Genomic DNA, 10,174 nt, shown 5'->3' with positions numbered 1-10,174 from the left:
TCACAGCTCCAAACTTTGTCTCTGTAACTCCTTCCATGGGTGTTTTGTTCCCAATTCTAAGAAGGGGCAAAGTGTCCACACTTTGGTCTTTGTTCTTCTTGAGTTTCATGCGTTTAGCAAATTGTATCTTATATCTTGGGTATCCTAAGTTAAGAAACAATTTCTTGAATATGCCCTTTCTGCTGGTGCAGAAGGCCAAGTGTTCTGTGTGTCTGTAACTCTATTCCTTGTAGTTCTGTGGGCTGGGAAGTCCAGCACAAAGTAGCCTTCACTGGTGAGGGGCTTCCCATTGTGTCGTTCTATCCTGAAAGGTAAGAGCATGAGGGGAACTGAGGGGGAAGGGGAGGCAACAGCAAATCCTTCTACAAGGTTCTGCTTTCATGACATATGGACCTCTTAAAGGGACCACTTCTTATCCCTACTGCTTTAAGCATCTAGCACGGGAAGTTGGGTAGTAAGGGGCATATACTCAAACTAGAGCATTCATTTTCACTTCCTGCTGTGTACATCAGCTTGCTTCTTACAGGCAGGGTCTTATGGGTGCTCAAGGGTGCAACCAGACTCTGCAGAGATTACTCTTTTTTCCTTACTTGAAAAAAATTAAAATTTAATTACACCATTTCCCTCTCCTTTCCTCTCTCTTACCCCTCCATGTCTGCCCCACCTCTGAGTTCCCAGTCTCCTCTTCTTTAACTACTATTACTTAGACATATACATGAATTAACATATAAATGTAATCCGCTGATGGGTCAGTGTTACCAGCATGTAAATGTTCCCAGGGCTGGCTCTAGATAACCAGGATTACTGATTTTTAAAGACCTTAAGCTCCAATGAATTTCTTTGTTCTCCGGGCTGCTTAAAATAAATCCAAGACACTCTGATATCAACACCCAGGTGTACAACCCAGATGTAGTGGGAACAAAACCAGGTTTCTTTACGTCTCCCATTGAATGTCTGGGAGGAAACAATCTAAGCTATCCCTGTAGCATCTTCATTTCCCGCCATTGGGTAGGACAATAGTGTGGGGGAATGGAAAGACATTTTATTTTGCCAAATAACTGTGAACCGTATCTCAGCTGCTGTGGTCATTGCCTTTTCATCTGTAAAATGAAAGAATTATATCAAATAAACCTAGTATAAAGTTTTCCTGGCACTAGGTCCTAGAAAAACAGTGCTGAATGGAACTGCTCTCGTCCAATAGGGGACTTGGAACCAACTGACCAAAAAAAAAAAAAAAATCACTAGAAATTTGAGTAATTACAAAGATGTGTTCTTTAGCATGGCTGGAGATACAGAGCCTCTGTGTAATTAATTCCTGTGTGCAAAGGTATTATTTTATTCAAGACAAGGAACAGAGGAGGTTCTCACCCTAGAGAGCAAGCATGGAGGGGCACTAAGCATTAAGCAGTTGGCGTCAGTCACCCTCTCTCAACTCGGTAATACGCTTGCTTCACTGGCACCTAAAGGTGGGAGAGCTGAGGCCTAGGGAAATCAATTAGGGAAATTAATTAATTAATTAGGGTCACATAAATTGGTTAGTATTACAGATTCACATTCAGCTTTCTGTTTCCAAAGTTACCATTCCAAAACTCTTTTAAAACAAACAAACAAAAATTCTTCTGAGCAATGAGAGGCTCATGGTTCTAGGAAGGCTTCTGAGATTGGCAAGGGGTGAGAAGTTTTGCCTTATTTTTACTGTGAAAGAAACTCCTGGAGGAAATGCTCCTTGAAGAGTTTTTACCATGTTGACGTGGTCTGTCTGTCTCATTACCGTTGAGGGACATTTCTTTCTTATGCACTGTCTCATCAGTGTCTTTACTATCATGGCGATTGCTACCAGTTGTTTTTTCCATGGATGGAATAGGCTCTGAAGTGGTAAGGTTGGGAGAAAGTATGGAATGTCTCAGAGGCAGAGCCATCTGGGAAGTCCTTCGGCCATTGGTTGATGATGGCCTCAAAAGGGGTTGCAGGAGTCCCGTCTGCTCTCTAGCTCCTCTTTTTGGGACAGGATGTCTCTGTCCTATTCATACATTTGTTGCTCTGATACCATCTATTCGGCCCTCCCCAGAGGCCAAATCGCTGAGGACCCATCTAATCATGACTTTGAACTTCTAGAACTATGAGCTAAATAAACCTTCTCACGAAGTTAGCTTGCTTGAGGTATTTTGTTGTATCATTGGGAAACTGAGTAACGGAGACCGTCTCGTCCTCACAGTTGAAGTAGGGAATACAAACACAACTTTCTCACTCCTACGGTCTGAAAATGATCCTTTACTGTAGCTCAGGAGAATACAGATAGACCGGTTTTGAGTCTGTGAGGTGCCACAGCGAATGACGTGGTGATCTACTGCAGGAAGAAGACCTTGGAAAAACAGAGGCTCTGTGACCCATCTGTTGTAACTGTGTGGAGAGCTGAGTCCTCATCAGGTTCCCTGAGGTGTTCTCCAGCGGAAGGGGCTTTTAGCGTCTATAGAGTCTGCCTTGCCAGAGAGAGCACATGAGGAGGTCTCTGGAGGACATACAGGAAAAACAGCATAGGCCCGGGACTCGCCTTTGGAGACAACTTTAAAGCTAGGTTTAGTGCAATGCAGAATTTGATAACCTTTAGAGGGCTTCAGAATTCCCCATGGGGGGATTAAAACAGGTTGATGGGCTCCACCCCCAACAGTTTTCCTTCCTTCCTTCCTTCCTTCCTTCCTTCCTTCCTTCCTTCCTTCCTTCCTTCCTTCCTTCCTATTTACATTGCATCCAAATTAAAGCCCCCATTCCTTAGGCCTGCCTTTACAAGTCCCTCCCCCATTATCCCCTTCCCTTTTCCTCAGAGAAGAGGAAGCCTGCGGGAAGCGGGTGTGGCCGCAGGCCCTGGTGAAACCCACTAGTTTATTGCCTTGCCCGAGCATGCGCAGTGAGGCTGCATGCGTGGGCTGCCTGCCAGGCTGGACTGTTCCTCCTGATCCAGACCTGACAGCCTGTCTGTGAACGACCCGAGCTCGTGCCTGGAGCGCGCGTGCGCGTGCGCGTACGCGTGCGCGTACGCGTACGCGTGTGTGTGTGTGTGTGTGTGTGTGTGTGTGTGTGTGTGTGCGCGCGCGCGCGCGTGTGTGCGTGTGCGTGTATGTGTGTGTGTGTGTTGTGTGAATTCTGATTGGATGAGGTGGGGTGGAGCTAGAAGGAGGTGAGTCAGCGCCTAGGTAGAAGCCAGTAGTAGTGAAGAGAGTAGGTTTAGCCCTTGCTGTGAGTAGAAGTTGACTAAGAGAAGCTGTAGAAGAGGAATAGTTTAGCCCTTGTCCTAAGAAGAAGCTGCTGGGGAAGAGAGCTGTAAAAGAAAAAGCCCGAAGTAAAGATGTTGCTGCGTGAACCCGACTTGGTGTCTGTGTCGTTCGTGTCGCCGCAGGCTCGGAGGACCAAACGACAGAAGCCCCCTTGGGTACTACCCCACCCTTGTCCTCAAAGGATTAGGTAGGGGAGGGGATCCAATGGCAGGCAGCAGAGACAGTGACAGCCCCTGCTCCAGTTGTTAGGGGACCCATATGAAGACCCAAACTGCATGTCTGCTACAAATGTGTGTGGGGCCTAGGTCCAGCCCATGTGTGCTCTTGGGCTGGTGGTTTAGCTGCTTTGAGATCCCATGGGCCTCACAGTAGGCTGCTAATAGCCTACACTTAGTTGATCTGTAGGTCTTCTTGTGGTGTCCTTGACCCCTCGTGCTCTCTCAGTTCTATCCCTTTCCTTTCCACAGGACTCACGGAGCTCTGCCTGATGGATGGCTATGGGTCTCTGCATCTGTTCCATCTCCTGCTGGATGAGGCCTCGGGGGAGACAGTTTTGCTAGGTTCATGTTTATCGTTCCTTGTCCAGCCAGCCTGGATGCTCCTTGTTCAACAGACCTGACGGAGGCCAGCAGAGCAGTGGCCAGACAATGGAGCTCTCCCGACATTTCTTTTTTCGGATAAATTATATACATGTATATATGTGTGTGTGTGTGTTTTTTTTTTTGTGTGTGTGTGTATATATATATATATATATATATATATATATATATATATATATATACATATACATACATAATATAATATTTATATATCTTTTTATTCACCTTATATCCCGATCATAGCCCCCATCCCTGCTTGCTCACCTCTCAGTCTCACCTTTACAAATCTCTCCCCCAGACTGCCCACTTCCCTTTTCCTCAGAGAAAGTTCCACCCTGGGACATCTAGTCCCAGCAGGACCAGGCACATCTCCTACTGAGGCCCCTACTGAGATAGGGGGAAGGGGATCCGATGACAGGGGACAGAGATGGAGACAGCCCCTGCTCCACTTGTTAGGGGACCCACATGAAGACCACTGCACATCTGCTATAAATAGGTAGGGGTTGGGGCTAGGGTCTGAGGTGGAACTTTGCCTTTTCCTAAATTCTCAGATAAGGTTGAGGTCCACATGTATGCTAACTAGAGCCATCTTTGGCTTACCTTGTGTAGAGAGGATGAAGGGAATTTTGTGTATGTTCTGTGAAGAGAATTGGAGGCATCTCCCTCCATCCACAGACTAGGTGGAGGAAAAAAATATGTTTCAAGTCATCCCTGTTGGGATGTGTCCCTTCTTGGTTTAGGTGCCTTTGTCATATGCTTCAGAATTGTGCCCAAGTTCCTTAGGTCTATTCTTTAAAAAATAAGTTATGACTATTTTTTAAAGTGTGTGTGTGTTTATGTGTGTGTGAACAGAAGCCAAGGAAAGCGTCAGATCTCTTGGAGCTGGAATTACAAGCAGAAGTGAGTTTTCTGATGTGGGTGCTGTGAACTGAACCTGGGTCCTCAGAGAGTTCTTAACCACTGAGCCATCTCTCCAGTGGGGCGGGGGGTGGGGGTGGCACTTGTATCTTTAATTCATATTCTACTTCTCTACTGGAGAAAGTTGGAAATGAGTAAAAGACAGTTGAATGGTGAGTCTAGCATGTAGAATTTAACAATTTTGCCCCTCCCAGGTAAGGACTTTCCCCACTGTGTATATACAAAACTGCTCTTTAAAAAATACGCACAAGATCGTAACGGTGCAGGTTGCTCTTTCTGTCTTAGTGTCTGTGCATAGTCAGCCAGTGCTATTTACAGACCTAACCTCAATCTATAAAGCAAATTCTTCTCTCTCTTAGCCATATACACGCATAGATCATCAATCCCAAATCGATGTGCTCATTTGGATGTAGAGAAAAAGATTAAATGAATGCATAACTAATCACTCAAAGTAACAATGTGTTGTCTGTCCCACTGCTGCTTGAATGAGAGTCAGGGAGGTTGTGTTTGTCCCTCACTCTCATGAGAAGCATTCTTACTGGTCCAGCTTGGGCCATGAAGTGTGTTAATTATGTTATTGATCTGGAACCCTCACTCCCATTTCCAGGAATTAATCCATCTATAATCTTTTCATGGTTTCTTGGTGGACAAGTGACAGTGAAGAAACTTACAGGATGTCCAGAGAACGGAAAATCATTTTATTTATGGGCCAAGGTTTTATAAAACGATGGCCCGTGGAATCTGGGAATCTTTTAAATGAACGTCAGCCCTGGGAGAGTCAATCAGGATGCGGGCACTGGTGTTAGCATCTGCATTTGACAAGATAGTTTAAGACAGAGGTCAGTCTCAGGGAAGAAGGGTTGAAAGCAGTCAGGCAGATACAGAGATCTCGGAGATTCTGAGACCTGCAGGGTTGCAATGTGAAATTGCTTTTGATTTTTCCAAAGGCATGGTCATTAACCATTTAGAACATTGCGACGAAGACCCCTCAGAGCAAATGACCCTCACAAAAACACAGACAGAGACAGGGTCACCAAGTAGACACCAGCACCTAGGTAAACGCATTGTTAGAAAGGCCAGGGATGTGGTTCCAGCCAACCTCTGTCCCCTGATCAGACCAACACACCATTCTCCCAGCAGCTGCAAGTGCTAGCTGCTCATAGCTCACACTTCCATCTTTCCCAAATGCTCGCCTTCAGGTCACTAGGCCTGTCCTGAAACTTCCACCCATGTCTCACCATCTGTAACCTTCCCAGAAACAATTATCACTGGTTTTTGATAACTGGATGAAGGAGGCAGAGTTTTGTGTGGCGAGCTAAAGCAGCCCTTAACATTAAGTGCTCATTGAAGCATGGGAACGTGGCTGTGCTTCATGTGTTTGTGGAATACACGTAACACCAGTAAGACTGCGCCACCGAATTTAAGCAACTCTCTCTCCGGGATGTATATAAAAAGGACCCAGCTTGTCAGCATCGTCCTTTCTCCATTTTTCCTGATATTTTTTACTGGTTTGAACAAGAATAGGAGAAGTGTTGAGCATTGTGTTGTACAGGAGACTAGCTCTGAAGCTTTCTCTCAAAGCCTTAGTGACTGCACTAAGAGAATTGATGAGAATAGCAAGAGAAGGGAGTCACGACTGCCCAAAATATCTCCGCAGGTGAATGTGGCTGACCTTCTGAGGCAGAATTCTGGAAACTGTCAGAGGCAATGCAGCATCACTGTGCAGCCCCATGCAGCCAGAAGTCGTGGCCATGCCGCAGTCTCTGTGGCTCTGCCTTTTCTCTTAGCAGTTGGTATGGAGAAGTGCAACGGTTGCGAGAGATGCCTGAGCAAAGCCTACTGGCTCTTCTCATTCTGGCCTTGGCTGATGGAGCTCTCCAGCCTCCTCTCTTAGGCCCGTGTTGTCTTACTTTCTAATAAGTCAATGGTGCGCATACCATGATGTGCACCTGTGCCCATCCTTTCTGTGGCCATGGCTTCAATCACAAGAAACCCCGTTCTTAATTTGGTCTTAATTAATTAAGGGAAGAAAAGTGATCTGATTTATTTTGGAAGGTTTCACATACATTTTTTTTTATTAGCTATTTTCTTCATTTACATTTCAAATGCTATCCTGAAAGTCCCCTATACCCTCCCCCTCCCCTGCTCCCTAACCCATGCACTCCTGCTTCCTGGCCCTGGCATTCCCCTGTACTGGGGCATATGATCTTCACAAGACCAAGGCCTCTCCTTTCATTGATGGCCGACTAGGCCATCCTCTGCTACATATGCAACTAGAGACACAGCTCTGGGGGGTACTGGTTAGTTCATATTGTTGATCCTCCTATTGGGTTGCCAACACATACATTTTTAAAAGCAGGATTTGCACCACACAAAAGACAATGGCTGGGGGATGGTAAACTATGCCAGGAAGCTTGGTGGGTAGAGCAGGTTGAGACCCTGGAAACTCACACCTGAGACAGTAGGTGCCTTCCTTCGCCCTCCCTGATTCCTGGCCTGGAACACGTGCCACACTTCCCACATAAGGAAACATGACTTGTGGCCATGTATGCCCAGAACAGAGTTCTCCAAGCTACTGAGATACCTAAAGGCCCACTTTCCCAAGGGCTTGGCCATCCTTCAATGCAGCCTTGCAGAGCTGTTGGTAGTGTGAGCTTCATAGGCAGAGAGCCCGGGTTTGTGCCCCATTACTGCTTACAAGGACCCTAAGAAATCCAAAACCATCTAGGCATTAATTTTGTCATCTGTATAATGGGAGTATTTCAGAGACTTAGACATGCAACCCAGGGGGAGTCTGGGAAAATGGCTATGCTGGTACAAGATTTAATTTCTCTAAGCACTTAGATAGAATAAAATCCCAACTGTGCCTGCTCATAATCATGGGCAACATTTACAATAAAATCAGTGGGCAAGTTATTCTCACAAACTCTAGCTTTAAGTATGCTAGAGATGTGAGAGCGTGCGACCAGGATGCGTTATAAACGCATATCGAATTGTCAGGAATAAATCTAATAATTAAAAATAACAATAAATCTACAGCTATGGGAGAAAACTACAGTGATACAAACCAATTGTATTTGGAGCTAATGGCATAACTAGATTTAAACCAAACCAAACCAAACCAAAACAAAAACAACTTAAAAACGACCAGAAAATGAGGTAAGGACGAATTACGCTAATTCTAGCAACCGCTGTGCTGAGAGGAGAACTTACCAGAAAGGAAACAGCATTCGCTGTACATCTCAATCCCTAGGCAAGCGGCAGGTGTTCCCGCAAACCCCAGGGGCCCAACTGAGAGCAGTGTTCGCCTGAGGGAGCTTTGCAGACTTGACTCGCTGCAGGTAGACAGATCTGAAAAGGCCTGCGAGTTTGGGCCCCACGGATGTTCAAACCTCACCAGACAAAAGTGCATTCTAAGACAAAGCCCCACAGTGAGTAGAAAGAACTGCTGGGCATAAGATCCAACGTGAATGGCAGGAGGTCAACAGAGACGAAGAAGAAAGGCAGGCTTTCATGAAAGCGAGCCAGACAGTGAGGAAAAGGACAAGGTACGGCGAGCATTCCGCGGAGCCGGCAGAAGAGGGCGCTCCCGAGCCATGGAAACGATCCCATTTCATATTAAAACACACACACACACACACACACACACACACACACACACACACACACACACACAAAACAAAAATCCACCACCAACCCAAACCCACACAATGTAAGATTAAGATCTGATAATATAAAAAAAGATGTTAGAAATAAAAAGAAGGGAGTAAGGAACATCATAACGTTTCTGCAAACAATTAAAGCATGCCGGAAATAACATGTTTACAAAGTTGAAGGCGCAGCCTCTCAATAGCAGAGCGGAGTAGGCTGAGGAATTTTTCAGGTCGCTTGCAGAAGGGATCCTGTAGGAAACTGTTGTGTTGTTTTAATCCCCTCCCCTAGAAAAAGCCACCTAAGGTGTCTGGTAGGCAAGGAGCTTAGTTTTAAGTTGCTGACCAGAGCTTTAATGACCTGAAGGCCGGACCATCAAGAGCAGATGGCCGGATCTTGGATGGATAATGGAGCCAAGAATGGACTCCAGAATACAAGAGTCAAGAGGAGTGCAACCAGGTCAGAAATCAAGTAGAAAACAGAATTGGGAAGTGCTTTGGGAAGGTGTTTATACACGCTGTTAGAGCTCTTTCAATCTCTCTTAATAGTTGACGCATGCACAGCCCACAGGAACATTAAAATGGCTTAAAGTCACAGACTATGTGGCTACATTCATGGATGATTGGTGCCTAAAGTGAGGGAGTGAGTGACTTGAAACAGGGTACGATTAAGATCAGTACAGAGGCAGGGGGTCTGCCTGTGTGTGCTGTCTTCACTAGAGAGACCTGCAGTGGGTGTTTCTGTCCCCTTAAGCCCACCCTGATCTGTTTCTGCCTCCTTAAACCCACCCTGATGGGTCATACCTGCCCTTCCCTTGGACCACTGAGGTCACACGCTTGAGCAACTGCGCATGCTCACTGCAACCCCCAGCCCTTTATCCCACCATTTTCTCCATATTCGCGGTGCTCTCAGGTCCTTCTCACTGGGTTAGGCTCCACGGCTGTGTCCACACACATGGAAAGGTCACTGATGCCAGCATCTCCCTTCTCTGGACTCCAGCAGCATCACAGACTCTGAAATCCTACCTATAGGTCAATAATTGCCCGATATGTTTTCCTATCTCTGACCTTTCTTAGCAATTCCTCCTGCTTTCCTGACATTTCTACTTGGATAGCTAAAAGCCTCTTTATATATTTATCCTACCAACCCCCCACAACATAGAATTCTTTTCTCCCCATTCCTTCCATTCTTTCCCCTGTATTTACTAGCGAGTCTTCCTAAAAGCTAGTTTCTTTCCCTGAAATACCACACTTCACCTGTCAGGATACGATGGTGTCTTCTTTCTGAGCGGAACACCATATCCATCAAAGCCTCTGCATTTCTGCTAAGGAACCTTAGTGCTACTAACTGTCCCGGCAAGACAGCTGTCTCACAACTGCTCTCGAGCTTGCCCAGTACCTCAGTCTGTGTCCTCACAGTAGCTGCCAGAACCATTCATGCTTGAGTGTTTTCTTACTGTACTTGGGAGAGAAAAACTTTCACGAGAGTGATGTATTGCTTGTTTATCTCTATCTGCTCGCCACGCTGGCCTTCATTAGGTAACTGGAAACTGTAAAGGGTCTTTAGGATGAAAAGCATTGTACTGGCTGGTTTTGTGTCAACTTGACACAGCTGGAGTTATCACAGAGAAAGGAGCTTCAGTTGGGGAAATGCCTCCATGAGATACAACTGTAAGGCATTTTCTCAATTAGTGACCAAGGGGGAAAGGCCCCTTGTGGGTGGGACCATCTCTGG

Source organism: Mus caroli, chromosome 19 (assembly GCF_900094665.2).
Source record: "Mus caroli chromosome 19, CAROLI_EIJ_v1.1, whole genome shotgun sequence".
NCBI lineage: Eukaryota > Metazoa > Chordata > Mammalia > Rodentia > Muridae > Mus > Mus caroli.
This window is presented reverse-complemented; position numbering follows the sequence as displayed.